Raw genomic sequence first — 17487 nt, forward strand, 5'->3', positions numbered from 1 at the left:
ACAAGCTGTATTAAACGGAGCTAAGGTTGAGATTATAAGCAGTAATTTAGGGTAAAATACAGTAGATTCAAATTTAAGTTAAACTTAGCAGAAGTCTCAGCACATTAAATGCAGAAATGCACATTTAGAGCACCCAACTACCTCATATGAAAGCTCTATAGGTTTCCACCTGGGGGCATGAAAGTGAGGGGTGTAATCTCTCCAACATTGCCTTCTCAAGACCCCATTTAATCACCTTTCTTTCACAGGTGAACATTGTAGTGAATGAGGCTGTGTGAGAGAATGGCAGACTTGGAAGGAATTTGCAGTGGCCAGCTGGAGACCTCCGAGGAGTGTTATTCAGCTAGAGTAGAAAGGCTTTGGGGAGAGGAGTGGGGGGAAAGAGAGAGGGTTTGGGAGCTAGTACAGAGAATTGCATTGACCTACAGCAATTAAAGAAAGTGGTGGGTTCTGGTGATGGATGCCCCAAGCAGGGCCAGTGCAACCACTAGGCGGCCGCCTAGGGCACCAAGTGGTTGGGAGCGCCAAAAAGTGGTGCCCCAAACACTTTTTTTAAATAGCGGAGCACAAGGCTGCCGCTGCTCCGCGCCTCCCAGCTCCAGAGGGGCTGCTGTGGTGCGGCCAGTCCTTCCCACCGGGGGAACAGCGGGCGGCCGAGGGGGGAAGGGGAGGGTCTAGCACTAGCAGCTGTGCCGTCTTCCGTGTGCTGCGGGCCGAGCTGGGCTCCCCGCCGCTCCCGGGACTCTCGGTGTCAGCAGCAGCAGGCTCGGGTGTGGGGGGGCTGGCTGCCTGTGCCGCCGCTGAGAGCCCCCGGGGGCGGCGGAGAGCCCAGCTCAGCCCGCAGCGAGGGAAAGAAGGCGCAGCTGCGCTCTGCTCTTCGGGCGGAGAAGCTGGGTGTCTACTCCGCCTGCAAGGTACCTAGCCGGGCCGCAGGAAGCCGCACGGGCCGGCGGAGCGCCGGGGGGTGGGCAGGTCCAGTCCCTGGCCTGGGGAATGGTGTATGTGAGAGCAACCCGGGCACCCCTCCCCCAGCCAGCGCCACCCCCTCCAACACCCAACGACCAGCTACCTTCTCCCCTGTGCACCCCCCGCCCCAACAACTCACCCTGTCCTGCCACTTTTGCCTCTGGGCAATCTCCACCCAGCAACACCCCACCCTTCCCCCAGCCAGCCACGGTCACCTTCACCCGTGCATCAACCTCAGGACACCCCCCCACACACCTGCCATCTCCCTTCTGCCCACTCCTCCCTTATGCAAACTCCTCCGTGCCACCTTCATCCCCCTGCAACAACCCCGGGCACAGACACCCCCCCGCCTGCCAGCTCCTTGCAACAACCCCCTCCTGCCCACTTCTCCCTTGTACAAACCCCTCTCTGCCAGCTTCACCACCTGCAACGAACTCCTTTTGCCTATGTGCAATATCTTCCTTGCCACTACACCCCCGCCCCCTCCACCTCTTGGCCACCTCTACCCCCTGCAACAATCCCATGCACCGCCTCTCTGCCACCTTCACCCCCTGGAAGACCCTCCATATGACCCCCCTCTTTGCAGCCCCCCCCATGCTCCATGCACTTTGTGAACATCTGGGCCCCTGGGGGGAACTTGGCCGTAGGAAGGTGGGGGCTGGACATCAGAGAGGGGCGCAAGGTGGAAGTTTCGCCTAGGGTGCAAAATATCCTTGCACCGGCCCTGTCCCCAAGTATCAGGACACAAACCTGATGCCGAGAGATGTAAGAATTCCATGAGGGGACACTAGCACAGTTTCTAGAGAGCCTAGTTATAGATGTTTAGGTGGAAATTCAGAAACATTATTCTTTCAAATCAGTCTATGCTCCTGCCTCACTTATTACTGCAAATTCTGGTTTTGGTACATGATGTTCCTTCCAAGAAGCAGGCTGATTAGAAAGGTAACAGCATCTGTTGATATAGATATCAGAATACATCAGCAATAATAAAAAGAGAAAATCCATGTTTAGGGTAGGATTTTCAAAAGCATACAGCATTAGCCCAACTCCACTCCCATGAAGTCAATGGGAGTTTTACCATTGTCTTCAGCAGGAACAGAGTTAGGGTGGGTTTTTCAGAAGTGTTCCACACTGGCCTACGAATTTCATATTATTAGGCCCCGATCCTGCTGTCAGTAGAGCTCTGTGGGGATGCAGAATTCCATACATGCATAGTAACTTTGAGGATGGGGACCTCTGAATGAACAAAATCAGATGTAACTTATATTGGCACACACGAGAGGCTTTTGAAAACCTGACTAATACTGTTGGTACTCTCGAGTGCATGTCTCTTTTTAAGATCATTCTCATCTCTTGAATACTTGTATGGCCTCAACATCACCACTGCCTCACAATGTTTAGTACTTATTCCTTGTGAGGTAGGGTAGTACTATCATCATTTTACAGATGGGAAACTGAGGCACAGAAAAGCTAGTGACTTGCACAAGGTCACACAGGAAGTCTGGGACAGAGCAGGGATTTCACAGGTATCCCAAGCCCTAGCCTATTGACCTAAGGAATGGACAATCCTTTCAATTCCATCTTGCTTTGTGCTCACCTTTTCCCACTGATATACAGTAAAATTGGAAAATATGAAATATTCATCTGTGCTGACTGGGGAAACTCCAGGACATAATTCAGTGGGGAAAATTATTGCTAATAAGTGCATTGTGCCACTGCAGATTTACCTTTTGTAAAAAAAAAAAAAAATACACACCCTGTCACAACCCTTCCTAGCTCATCCTAAGAAATTTAAAAAGGCTGACTATATTTTGCCTTTGCATGAGGTGGGAAGAAATGAGAATAGGAATATAAAAAGCCATCTTCAAATTTGAATCATTTACCCAAATCTCAAAGAGAAGAAAAACTTGTTTCTATACTGACTGCTGGCTACTTAAAAAGAAAATTCACCTAAAAACCTCCCCCAACACTGCTGTGACTGGGAGTGTAGAGTAAATACAGCAACTATTGCATTCTGTTGGAGTCACTGCAAGGTCGCCTTTCACACAGAAAACTTAAAACCTTTTACTCACCCTGATGAATTCACAGAGATATATGGAAGAGTTCAGGGTCCACTGGAGTTTTCAGAATAAGAAGGGGGGAGAGAAGATTCTCCTGCTTTGAAAATGGCAGGTGGAGTTTGAGAAATGAAGAATACTGAAGGGTTCCAAAAGGAGGCCAAGTTTGTCTTCATTTCCCTCTATTTCTGGCTCTGGAAGTGGCCTGTGACTTTGTCTGTGGGTGTGTGAAGTCTTCTTTGCTCCCTCACTTACTGAGCATAAAGGAGCAGCCTGATTTTATTCTCTGGCAGACATACCGAAATGCTGACAAGCACAGTGTATTATTCACTTACACTGTCTATATATCATTGCCCTACTCTGTTATCAAAGAAAATTATTGTGACTGGGGGAAAGGTGAAAAATAGTACAGAACAGAATTATAGGCCTCTATACACAATATTTTATTTTCAAATTTACAAGCAGCAAAACATTGAGACAAAGAAGGCTCAGCTCCTGTAAGTCACTGTAGAACCATAGGAAGCATTTTTGGCTCTCTCCTGTAAGTACAGTTGTGCTCTTCATGTTTCCCTCCAGAATCCTTAACCTTGTGTCAGAAGCTTCAATACATAAATATAAATGTCATTCTAAAGCTACTATACTGCTAGAGTCAGGGAGGACTGTAATTAGTTTAAAGCTGAACACTTCACACTTTTATAACATCTTGCATCCAAAGATCTCAAAGCAGATTAAAAATGTTAATTATTTAAACACTACAATATGTCTTTGAAGTACATGTTAGAGGGAAACACAAACAGACAGTTAAGTGACTTTCCCAAGTTTGCATGGCAAGTCAGTGGCACAGCCACCAATATAACCTTGGCATCCTGATGCCCAGGTCCCCTGCACTAGCCACAACCCCTCCCCAACCTTAAATCACTCTCTGCATAAAACATTTCTGTCAACTCTTAATTATTAAGTGCAGGGGGTTAAGATATGCAGATGGTTACTGCATGAGGCCTTTCAGCTAAATTCTAAGAAGAAGAAAAACATGGTCTTGTGTGTAACCATCTTTGGGTTCATTCAATAACAAGCTAGTGAATGAGAAAGGAATAAAACGTTAATTAAAACAAACTGGAGAGCATCTCTGGTGAACTGCTGCACACAAACATGCGGTGTTCCCAACCTCCCCCTCCAAGGCACATCTCCAGATTCCCACACTCAACATAGTCCCTTATGAAGGAGCATTTCCAAATCACAGTCTTTCATAAACATATCTCTACATTGTGGTTAATCAATTGAACTGGGCCCCTGAAGATATGGGTTCAGTCCTCAGCTCAATCACAAATTTCCTGTGTATTCTTGGGCAAGTCACTTAAGCTCCCTGTGACTCAGTTTACTGTCTGGATAAGGAGGTTAATAAAAGTTCCTTAACTCACAGGGATGTTGCAAGAATCAGGACTCAGATTTTTACTGTTCACATGTAGGCTTGGAAGGATTAGATTTATCAGCAAATGTCAGTAAATGTTCATTTCAGCACACACACACGCATGTACGTGAAGAGATATTTCCGTCAGTAATAAAAGAAATGTACAGATAGGCCAAGTAAGAAAAATGCTTCTTAAGGACTTAGTTTGATTTAAAGATATTTACTTTGTATATTTTGACAGTTTATGTTTTAATGGTTATAAAGTTTTAACCATTTGAATCTCAACATCTAGTCATTAAATAGTTATTGTCTGAACCCTTCCCCCATAACTGTGCACAATGGATAATTTTAGTAGATAAAAATAAAAAGGTGCTTAAAAATAAAACTGATATCGTCCATGAAAATTATTTTAAAAACACACCCTGAATTCTGCCAACACTACTTACAGGGTGCTATGATACTGCAAGGATGAAGTATAACCAAGGGCTTGTCTTCACTACCGTGCTACATTGGCCACTGCATTGATGCAGCGGTGCCGAGGTAGTGCGTCTGGTGAAGATGCACTATGTTGACAGGTGACTGCTCTCCCGTCGATGTAATTACTCCACCTCAATGAGAGGCGGAAGCTATGTCGGTGGGAGAATATCTCCCTCCGACATAAAGCGGTGTATACACCGCGCTAAGTCAATGTAACTTACATCACTCAGGGGGGTGATTTTGTCATCCCCCTGAACAACATAAGTTACATCAACTTACGCGGTAGTATAGACAAGCCCTTAGACAGAAATATCTATGGAGGGAGCCTGGTACCTAAACAATATGTGGAGATTATACATCTTTTTCAGCAAATCAGTAAAGTTACTTACTTAATGAAAAAGGGGGCAGGAGCTTGCTGAGACTGGCAAAAAAATCTCTGGTTTTCTGGACTCCAGGTAGCCTCACAGTCAGGTTCATGTTGTGAACTATTGGCTCTGTTTGGTGCTGATGACTCTGAGCATCACAGTGGCATTGCTTTAAGCATCAGCTTTGAAGGGTCTCCTAGAAAAGTGATCTCCCTGATAGTCCAAGAGCTTCAGCAAGTTGAGTACTGAAAACAGTTCAGCCCCAGCAGCTGATACAACAATTGTAATTCTGACTTGAGTCATTTATGTTGATAACAATGTCTGGGTTCATTTCTCAGAAGCCCCCTTTTCTGCTTTATATTTTTTCTATAAAAAGAATTATCCTCTTCACATATAAACCATCTGCAAGATAAATATTTCTTTAGGGAATCTCTGTGATTTTACTATGTCATTTAACCTAAAATTTACATTACATTTTTGAAAGAAACATACACACACGTACAGTTATTCAGTGTCACTTCATATTTCAGCATCCCCAATGGTACAGCATGTTCCATTTCTACACTGTTCCACTACAGAGTTAACCTGTGTTTGCAAAATAAATATTTGCCATATGTGCCACATTAATCACAACTCTGCTGCTAGAAAATTTATAAAATCAAAAACCTTGTCCTAGGGTTTGCAGCTGTTCCCAATGAAATCAAGGTTAAGATTAGAGCAAGGTTAGACCCAAATCTTCATGCCCCCTCTCCCTGCCTAACAGGGCCAGCTCCAGGCACCAGCTTGTCAAGAAGGTGCTTGGGGCGGCCGCTCTGGAGAGGGGCGGCATGTCCAGGTATTCGGCAGCAATTCGGCGGACGGTCCCTCACTCAGCCTCGGAGCGAAGGACCTCCCGCCGAATTGCTGCCACAGATCGCGATAGCGGCTTTTTTTTTTTTTTGGCTGCTTGGGGCGGCCAAAACCCTGGAGCTGGCCCTGCTGCCTAAGAAACCAGGCCAGGTGCAGAAGATTTTCATGGGTACTGGTGGGGAGCAATGCTCTTTGTAAGGCTTCTGAGTGGCAGCCTTAAGAGTGTAGTATCCCCTGAAGCTGCTATTCTCCCATTGTCTGGCAAGGCAGTGCCTCAAAGATCTTTTGTGCTGCTGGATCCACCAGTCTACTCCCACTTTCCCTTAGCCTCTCTCTGTCCTGATATCAAAATGCTGCTGTTCAGGGTTCACAGAGGAAGCCTGCACAGAGCAGATTCTACTGCACGCCCGGTGTGCAGACGTTCTGCACATGTTCTGTTCTCTTTTCAACCAGTGGAACTGCACCAATTCTATTGGTTCGGCAGCCTTCCAAAGCCTCAGAGGAGACCACAGTAGTTTGCTCAGAATGCAAACACACACTGCGTGGGCCTTAAGTCTTAATTTATGAGGCTTTGCCAGTATAAAAGCTTCAACAAAGTAATCTCAGCACAGATTTTTCTTCTTGGACCCAGGAAGAGTGAGCAGAGTGCTGCTGCTGAGTAGACATGTCTGTTCTTCTGTCAAAGATTGTTGAATGGAGGAGGGGGAAGCCATGATTGCATGAAAATCTCATTATAGTAATTGCGGCTGCAGAATCAGGGAATTCATGGGGCCCTGGCTAGAATATTCAGCTCAGAACATTTCTGAAAAGAAAAAAATATAGAGGTCTTACCGAGAAAGAGAACTACTTTTTCTTTCCTTTTCTTTACCTTCCTACTAAGCTGATGAAAGAGATAGTAAAACCTTCCAGCCAATAATTTTCTATGTCCCCCCTTTACAAAATCCTTTAAAAATTCATTAACTGGGGTAAATTTAAGGAAGTAGGCCCAGAAGGTAAATTAACCATAGAGGACCAGTGAGAGTACTAAGTGGCGGGGATGGTGAAATAAGCCCCTGCTTATTCCCAACCCACCCTCTGAATCTCTCTCTCCTCCAACATACACACCTTTCACATCATTCTCTCCCCTTCTTCCTCCCAGCGTTCTCTCACTCTGTCTGTCACACGCAGACCACTCTGTTTCCCTCCCCTACACACAGATAGCCCCCAAACACGATTCAGTCATACAGCTACTAGCACCACCATCATAAAGCTCTTTACTTCCCCTTAGGCCCTGGTAAGTGAGACTGCCATAAACATACAGTTAAGGGTTTATTCCTCTTTTACCTGTAAAGGATTAACAAGCTCACATAACCTAGCTGACACCTGACCAGAAGGACCAATGAGGGGACAAGATACTTTAAAATCTGGAAGGGGGAAAAAAACACACACAGCACTTTTGTCTGTGCTGTGTGTGCTTTTGCCGGAAACAGAGAAAGAAGGAACCATCCAACTCCTATAGGGTAGTGAGTATTTAGAGAAGGAATGTGTTAGATTACTTTTATTTTCTTGTTTGTGGGTTCTTTTGCAAATAAGAGGGAAGATAAATGTAGGTTCTTTGTGTAACTTTAAAGTTTTGCCCAGAGGGAAACCCTCTGTGTTTTAAATTGATTGTCTGTGAGACTATCTTTCATCCTTATCTTACAGAAGTACTCCTTTCACCTTTTTTCTTTAATTAAAATTCTTCTTTTAAGAACCTGATTGATTTTTCATTGTTTTAAAGATCCAAGGGTTTTGGATCTGTGTTTACCAGGACTAACTGGTGAGGGGGATTCTCAAGCCTACCTAGGAAAAGGAGTGTAGGGGTTTGGGGGAGGAATCATTCTCAAGTCTGCCCAGGGAAGGGGGTTAGGGACTTAGGAGATATTTGGGGAAAGGCAGAGTTCCAAGTGGCTCTCCCTAAATATTTGGTTAATACTTGGTGGTGGCAGCATACTGTTAACCTAAGCTGGTAAAAATAAGCTTAGGGGGTGTTTCATGCAGGTCCCCACATCTGTACCCTAAAGTTCAGAGTGGGGAGGGAACCTTGACAGAGACAGTGGGGAAAAAAATCACCCAGATCTAGTAGGACTTCTGGGTGACTTTTCAGCTCCACCCTCCCAGGCCTGATGCAGAGGGACTGCAAAAGACTCTTCATCAGCTCCCGAGTCTGTAAGAGTAGGGCCCAGGAGACTCTGCCTTCTTATGGCCTTAGCAGGGTCTGGAGAGTCATCACCCCAACCTTGTATGGGGGCATGGTGGGTGGTCTTCACCTTCCTTTCTGGGCCTCATTGAAGGTCAAAACAAGCCAGTAAGGTGGAAGGAGGAGCTATGGAGTTAGCTGGGAGGGGCTTTTTCTTTACATCAATGGCTGTGGGGTTGGAGCAGTCAGAAAATGGCAACCTGTTAGACCAGTTCCTTGTTACTAATAAGAGACACCCCCCTCCCCCGGAGTGTGCGGTGGAGTGGGGAGGGAATGGTATTTCTTCCTCCTCTGCCTTATCTTGGAGTAGCTACCAGCAATGGCAAAACATATTTGCTCACTTTACAAAGAAGTGTAATCAGAGCCAACAGAAAGCCATGCCCAGGGGATTGGCCTGCCTTCATCTCCCTAATAGGGCAAACCAAAATGCTGAATGCAGGAACCCCTGAACTTTGAGAAAAGTCAGATGTGAACTTTATGCGTCAGGCCCGTCTCTTAACTTAATATGGCTTTTGGAAACCGGCCAGGGTTAGTTCATGAGGGGAAATCACAGACTAGCCCTGAAATTCAGTTTGCAGTGGCTGGTCAGGCACAAATATCCTGAAATTCCAAGAGGGATCCCAACACCCCCACATACATACACGCCCAACCTACCACTTTAGTAACTAGAACTCTTCTTTTCTCTCCCCCCATCCCTTACCTTTAATGTTGAAAATGAAGCCTGATGGCCTTCTCCCCCTCCCACTGTCTCAGAGGACAAATTCCACAGTGAAGGGTCCCGAAGGAAAAGCTAGATAAGTGAACTCTTTGGAGAGGTGCCTTGTATAAGCTGCTGCCTGCCATGAAACCTGAAACATTGGAGGGTATCAGGTTGTCTCCTACCACCACCACCACACTGCAAGATCAGGGAAACAGGCTTATTCTCAGTGACAGCTGTCAGCACTATTGAGCTATAGGACACAGCTGGCACATAATCCTTTGGGAATAGTGAAGGTGTTGCTGTTGTCCTGGAACTGTAGCCTTTTGCAACAGTGAGTCTGGACCCAAACTACTGAGACATGGAAGGTTAAATCCTATTTACCTTTAACACAAATGTTTTTGGCCCGAGGGTCTCAGAGCCCCAACCAGAGGCCAGATTTAAAGTGACAGGTGATAATTTGTGATATATGTTTTTAAAAATTAAAAAAGGCAGTTGTATATTTTATCAATGGCTTAGTATGGGGATGAATAATTTCTAAAAGGATAAGTAATACTGTTACACTAATATTGTTAGATCCAGTGAATTTCTCCAGTGACATGCACAAGCAATTGGGTTAAGGGCAACAGCCTCAGCTCAGAATTTCCTGTTGGGTCTATTCGTTCACTTCATTTGTACTTAACAGGTTCTTCCTGTCTGCTTCTGTTTGATTTTCAAGTTTTCTCCTCTAGCTTTTAGCATAATCCTCCCCCACACAAGTGACCTTTTCAATAATGAAGGTGCTATCAGTTCACTTGAGCTTTTATTTAACCCCGCCTTCAAAGTAATGGGCAGAGGATCAAAACTGTGAGAAAGAAGAACAGCAAATGCTAACTTTACTTTGTTTTTCTTACAGGCTTTGTTTAAGGAAAATTAAGAGGTGTGCTTTGTTATTGGTTCAACGCTCAGGAATTCTCAGTGTCACCATTCTTTTTCTGATTTTGATCATTTAAACAATCTTTTCATGTCCCCCCTCTTTGCTATTAAATTAAATATATGGAGATATACCTATCTCATAGAAATGGAAGGGACCCTGAAATTATCTTATATCTTATCTTAAATTATATTATCTGACATGCAATAGTCTTGAGTTACAGAAAGCTTTCCACTGCCTGTAAATATGTAGCTGATGCCTGTTTAAATGGCAGTTTCACAACCTTTGGTGGTATGCTGTATAATCCAAAAGACAATTGCCAGACCAGAAAGCTCAAGACAGTGTCTGCTCCTGCTATTTAGCTTCTCAATTTTAAATAGCGATAAAGCTTGAGAAAGTTTCTGAGAGAAGTACAATATCAAATTAAATACACTCTATTTACTCAAGAGAGCACACAATTGGTTAGATACCAGAGTGATAGACAAACATAGGTATTTCAACCCATCTCAAGTTGGTCAGATAAGGTGAGAGAGTTGGGAAGTATGACACCTTTGTTCACGTTAGCCAAAAGTGTTTTTTTTTTAAATAGAATCAAAGTTAAGTTCTTAAATAAGTCGCCAAATTTTCAGAAGTGCTGAGCACACAAAAGCTCCCATTGACTTTAATGGGAAATGTCTGATATTCCGTATTTTTTTAAATCCTTAGCTCTTATCGCTAAAGATTACATATAGCAGATGGCATTCTCTGGCCCATTTGTATTTGCATAGTTTAGACACAACAAAACCTGCATCTTGGCAGGAGGTTAGACTAGATGACCTTTGTGGTCCCTTCTAACCCTACAGTTCCATGATTTGACCTGCAAAAATGAACAATTCAGAAAATCTGTCCCTCTACCTTTTTGCTACAATAAAATGTTAAATATACCAAAACAGCAGCATGATTCACACATCCAGATACCTGATACACACATCCAGATCCACAACAGACTGAAGTAGAACGCACTACTGTAAAATATAGTGTGTGGGGAGGGATGTTGGGGTGTGTGTGCATATACGCACACACACTCAAATCAGGAAGAGGAGAGGATTTACAGATTATTTATCAAATTACTATACCTCTGATATTTCCCCAGGTTCATAGCAGTAATCAAAACAGTTTTACCCAGACCACAAACTCTCAAGGGGGAAAAAAAGTATAGGTATCAACCATCTCCGTGTTTGGGTACTCATCAGTAATGGGGCTCTTTCAAGAAACTTTGGGTGACATCCTGCCCCCAAAGAAATCAATGGCAAAACTCCCATTGATGTCTAGGGGGCAGAACTTCACCTTCAGCTATTTAGTATTTGATAAATAGTCTCAACATTTGCCCTGCTTTTCTTTTATAGCAGTTATACTACAACCAGTGGGTTCCCTCCACCCCCAAGCAGGAACCCAGCTTCGATTGTACTGTTTTGACCATATGGATATATGCGTTACTTCCAGTAATCCTGATATACTGGTATCCAACACCTCATCTTTAAAAAACATCTTTAAAAAAACCTACAAAACCTTAAAATGTTTGTTGTCCTTACAACTTTACACATATACACACACAATCATAAAAACAGAAGAATGAGGCCTCTACGAAGCTAGAGCAGGAATTTCATCGTAATTCCGTTCCATTCCTACAGCCCAATTATAAGATTCACAGTGTTCTGCATTTTGTTTCAATAATCTGCATTATAAACCCCCCAAACTCTAGTCTCTACTATATCTGTTTGTTTACTGGGAAAACACCCATTGTATTGGTTCATCTGCAGATTTTGTTAAGTGGTCTGATAAATTGCTGTATCAGTTTTTGCCACTCTCTGGGATTACTTTGATCCTATCCTTATTGCTATAGTAATAATACCTAGCTCTTGTATAGTACTTTTCATTAACAGAGATCGGTATCAATAGCCCCATTTTACAGATATGACAACTGAGATACAAGGAGATCAAGTGACTTGCCAAAGCTTAGTGACAAGTAGCAGAGCCAAGAATAGAACCCAGGTGTCCTGCATGCCAGACCAGTGCTCTTTCCACTAGGATACACTGCCTCCCATAGAAATTCTGGATTACACAATAATTCAAAACATCAGCATGAGTGAGCAATAGTTATTTGATTATTTTAACAAATAATGCCCTAATAGGTCTGCGTATATTAACATGATGAAAGGGGGGAGAAATTGACAATATACTTAGTTTAACGGGACATGTATATACCTGACATTATGACATACTCCTGAAATTCAGAAACAGGAAATATTAATCATTTAACCTACACAGTTAAAGGAAGAAGAGCAAGAGACTTGGTTTTTAATGACATTTTCCACATATCTATTTTTAATTTATCAAGAAAGAGGATACCAAGGAAAACACAGGGTACATCGTGCAGGTCCCAGTAGGATTTTTTTGGGTGAACTGACTGGCAGTTCTTCAGGGCATTGAGATGTAGTGTGAGAAAAGTCATTGCATTATATAGAAATGCTAGAAAAATAGTAGAACAGCAGCAGCAGACAAGGTCATGCCATTCTGTCCTATCTTGTAACTCTACTGTGGTGCAGGAGACTACCCTACAAATCAGATGTGGCATCTCATGAAAACTGTCCTGTAGAGCATGCTCCCTGATGTGGCTAAAAACAAAAAAGCCCCCGTTGTTATATGTATTCTTCCTGAATGATGGAACTTTGATTCAAATGGTGATAAGAGATGCAACAGATTAGCCAAGCACCTGTTTCTAGATGCCTATCCTGTTTTCCTGAGGCCATTAAGAGGCTCAGAAGACAGTTCTAGCTACCAGTAGACAAAGAAGAAAGTGATTATTTTGAGAGAGATATTCACCTGGTGCCATACATAAAACTAGAACATTAAGACCAGTGACAAGAAAATAAAAGTCAATTCATTATGGGCCAGATCCACCCAAACTGGTGCAAGAAAATCTAATTTGCATCATCCTGCACTAGCTAATCCTTTTGAACCATGTGGGCGGTAATTCTACCTATGCTGCCTCAGGGTTTTCAGCAGAATAGGTCAGCTTTTTTTCCACCAAAGTTAAGTGTAGGGACTAATCCTGCATTCCTTGCACGCCCAGAATGCCTCTGATTTCTAGTAAAACCAATGGCAATTCTGGCTACATAAGCAAGGCGGGATCACACCTAATCATGTGCTTTCCTGAACAAAGAGGAATTCACTGAAATCAGTTACATTTTAGTGGGTTTTGGAGTGTATACATCATTGCTTCTGAATTTGGCCCTGTAGCTAAGTTTAAAAACACATTGGATAAAAGTGCTAGTGTCAGAAGGGAGTCCACTCCATAACAATAAGTAACAGGACAATTGGCTAGGCATATTAGGAGGAGTTTATCTGAACTCTCAGATATCAGCTATTGGCCACTGCTGGAGAGAGGATATTGGACAACACAAAACATTGGTCTGGTTCAATGTGGCAAAACCTATAATTCCTAATAGAAGTTTAACTTGACTATTTTTTTAGCCATGGGATTTAATTAGCCACACAAACTCAATTACTATGGTCTCAACATTTGGATGGATTTTCATATAATTGAAATTAAATGGAAGAGACCATTTAGGAATAGGATGGCTTGCCTATCCTTAGGTCCTGCCAATACCATATTGTTTTGAATGGGATGTTATTAAGCCCTAGAACCAATCAGGCTGAGTCACTAGAGTGCAAGCTTTCACCCCTTCCATCTAAAATATTATTCCACTGTTTAATTGATCTCACTGCTTGGGAATCTTTTTGATATCCAGCCTCAGATTTCCTTTGTTCTATTTCATTCCTTTCTTCCTAATTATGTGAAGTGGCTTGATATGTTTCATCTCCCATCTTAGTTCTTGTGCCCTTCAAATACTCTAAAGTGATTGGAAGCCATATTTAAACAGTTGTTCAAAAGAAATATTCTTGACTTTATAGTGGTGTGCAAACCTCAAGTCCAGATAATCTCTACATTTTAGAGATTTATTTTGCCATCATGTCTCTCCATCCCACTTTTCCACATTCTGTTCTCATTAATTCAGACATCTTCCTTTAATTATCCCAACTTTCCTTGGTCCTAAATTCATCTGATCAGAACCCCAGGTTTGCTCATTTTCCTTTCTACAAATACCAACCGTTCTGATTGTTCCTCCAACCAATACCAAGTGGCTCCCATCCCCTATCTAGGGTATCTCTTGTTAATCACCATAATGAGGATGTTTTTGAGTCCCACCCACCTTAATTTAGCTGGTATTCTGCCAGATCTATGATGGGACCCAGGTCTCAAGAAATCTGGTAGTTTTGCCAAGTATTTCATTCCTTGAGACTGAGATACTCGTAATTCACTGCATGCCTCTGAGCCTGGGAAAAGCCCAGAGTGCAGAAGATATGAAGACAGCAGCAAACAATGCAGACAGCTGGACAGGATGAGTTCCCTCCATTGAATTTGAGATGTCAAAGAAAGGGGATCGCTGTTAGGTGTAGAGTGTGTATTGGGTAGTGGACAGGTGACTTATCCAAGCTTTTCAAATGTTTGGATCAGGTTGGTGTTATAGCTGAGTGTCACTTTGTCATTTAAAAAAAAATCTCTTGTAAATGTGTTCTGTATTGTCAGTTGGTTAAAGTGGTTAGTATTAAAATTAAGACATGCATATATGTATTATAAAACAGAGTAGAAGATTTATACCTGTCATTTAAATTACACAGATCAACAGCAAAGATCTAATTCATATTGTAGACTAAGAGCTCCTAAGGTCTTCTAAAAATTAAAGTCAGTCTTGAACCACACACACACTTAAGCATTAGAAACCAATTTTTTAAAAGGGTTTGAACTAAAGGCCAAACCAGTGGGCTTTGGGATTAATCATTTAAATGAACACAACTGTTAAAAAAGTGATCAAACTATTTTCCCCACAAAACTGTTTAAAATAAAAAACTTGCTCATGGGCTGAAATCTTATCCAATAAGGCAAATTTTAAACCCAAAGTGAAGTTTTGCATGTGAGATAGAAACTCTGATATTCTGAGGTTTAACACACATGCTGACAGGCCTCATGACGTTGAGAAGAGCAGTGATGCTATATGTTCTCTGGGTGCCATCATATGATGTCAGTTAGAGAAGCAAAGCTTCCAGAGACTGACTAGTTCTTTTTAAAAAATGTATGTTTGTTTTCTTCTGAAAGGGAGGCAATTTGTGCTGGTTATGTTGTCAGTTGACAACGGGTTGTGAGAATGTGCAATCAAGCTTCTAAGCAGTGTTTTCTTTTGTTTTCTATTCTTGGTTGGATGCCCCTTTTAACCTTATCAAAGCAGTTAAATTTCTTCAACCTATCAAGCTGAGCCATGTCAGCATCTTAAGACAGCCGTTGCCGACATGGCTGAGCAGAGCTGAATTGATCTTACAACCCCCAGGACATTCTGCACAGCACGAATGCTCGACACTACCACCACATGCTTGATTTAAAGTTCAGACCTTTCTAGCTCATTGTTGACGAGACAAAATGTCCTGTGCCACTAACATTATTTGAAAATCTTTGTTGCCATAATTGTTATTATAGTAACTTCAGATATTGGGGGGAGGGGAGCAGAAGGGAAAGGGGGAGACAGATGCCTTGTTACATTCTGCTGATTAAATCAAAACCTGCCTAGCTGACAAGGCAACAATTATACAATGGTTATATTAGTCACAGGAGCACTACAGACTTTGGTTCACAAGTCTATTAATGTATCAACTTGGTCTCCATTTGTACACGTGCAGCTTGGCATGTGCTGTCTTCCACACACACAAGTTACAGTTTATGCATACAAGTGACTCAATTTATGTATGCATAACCCATGGTTAACCCTTCTGCCAGGTGGAGTCGGCAGCAACAAGGGCTGGATTCAATATCTAGGAGTTTCTTTTTAACAATACAAAATAGAACCACCTTAAGCCCGCAACCAGCAATCTGGGAAAATTAAACACCAACCCTAGGCTCCTCTGAGAGGCAATACTTCCCCTATCTCAAGCACTAAGTCTGTGTATAGCAAAGAAAACTTATTAAAAGAGAAAAGGAACCCAGCATTAATTTGGGGAAACACCATAATCGTGATTTGAAAGCACAGAGCCATGAAAAAACACCCACCCAGAGTACACTAGGCAGCGTCCTTTGCCTCAACTTCTCATTGAGTGAGAAAGTTTGACAAACAAGTGTTCCTTTAACACACCACTGCCTTCTCCCTCCACTGTACTCCTCTCACAGTTGCTACCTTGGTCAGTGAAGCCCCAGAGTTCCGAGGTGCATTCACTTGAGTTCACCTCCCACCCGGGAGGAGGGGGAAAATATCAAGCAACACCTCACCTGTTGCAGCTGCCGCTGCAAACACATTTGCCACTATTCACTCTACTGCTGCCATCAGCGTCCCACTGTGGCCGCTCCTGGCTACTGTCCTGCTGCCACCACTGTTCCTCCGTTGCAACATCACATTCTGAGGTCCTACCACTTAACCCAACTCTCAGTGATTTCAGTGGGTAACCTCACTACTTGTGCAGGCTCTTTCACTGCCACATTGTCCCATCCCATATCTAAGGCTCAACACCCAGTTATCAATTAGTTCAGCTCTTGTGATCACTGAACAAAACAAGGACTCTCAGTTGAGCCTAATCAGCTTCATTTTTAAACAGTGCAGAATCAACTGGTGTCTAAGACTCCTTAGGCAGACCTTTTCCTTCATACTCTACAGCAGGGGTTGGCAACGTTTGGCACACGGCTTGCCAGGGTAAGCACCCTGGCAGGCCGGGCCAGTTTATTTACCTGCTGATGCGGCAGGTTCAGCCGATCGCAGCCCCCACTGGCTGCGGTTTGCTTCCCAGGCCAATGGGGGCAGTGGGAAGCCGCGGCCAGCACATCCCTTGCCATCACCGCTTCTCGCTGCTCCCATTGGCCCGGGACGGCGAACCACGGCGAGTGGGGGGCTGCGATCGGCCGAACCTGCTGCGTCAGCAGGTAAATAAACTGGCCCAGCCCGCTAGGGTGCTTACCCTGGCAAGCCACGTGCCAAACGTTGCCGACCTCTGCTCTACAGCTTAAAAGTTAGAATACCTTGGAACTGGACAAAGTTTTCAGAGGCCTTCTCTTTTGTGCTCACTCAAAATTTGCATTCATTCCTCCTTTTGTCCACATTAGGTTAGAACCATTTACAGAGTGGCCACTTGAATATAACATATGATTATTGGTGAATTAATTGGAATGCAGTTACCTGACAGGCAAATCTGAATATTCAAATATAACTTTTGCACCAGGAAACAAGTACATGTACAGACAATCAAGGCCTTTGAATGCAGTAAGGTTTTCTTTTTTTGCATCTCAAAGTTAAGGGTCAGACCTTCATCATACAAGCACTGTGCACCTGGAGCGGGACTTGTTTCCAGTGTATAAGTATCTTCTCAGGGAGAAAATTCTGGGTACTAAAGGGATTTTCAATCTATTAGAGAAAAGCATAACAAGAACCAATGTCTGGTTGCTGAAGCTGAAGCCAGACAC

This window comes from Trachemys scripta, chromosome 2, assembly GCF_013100865.1.
Source record: "Trachemys scripta elegans isolate TJP31775 chromosome 2, CAS_Tse_1.0, whole genome shotgun sequence".
In the NCBI taxonomy this organism is placed as follows: domain Eukaryota; kingdom Metazoa; phylum Chordata; order Testudines; family Emydidae; genus Trachemys; species Trachemys scripta.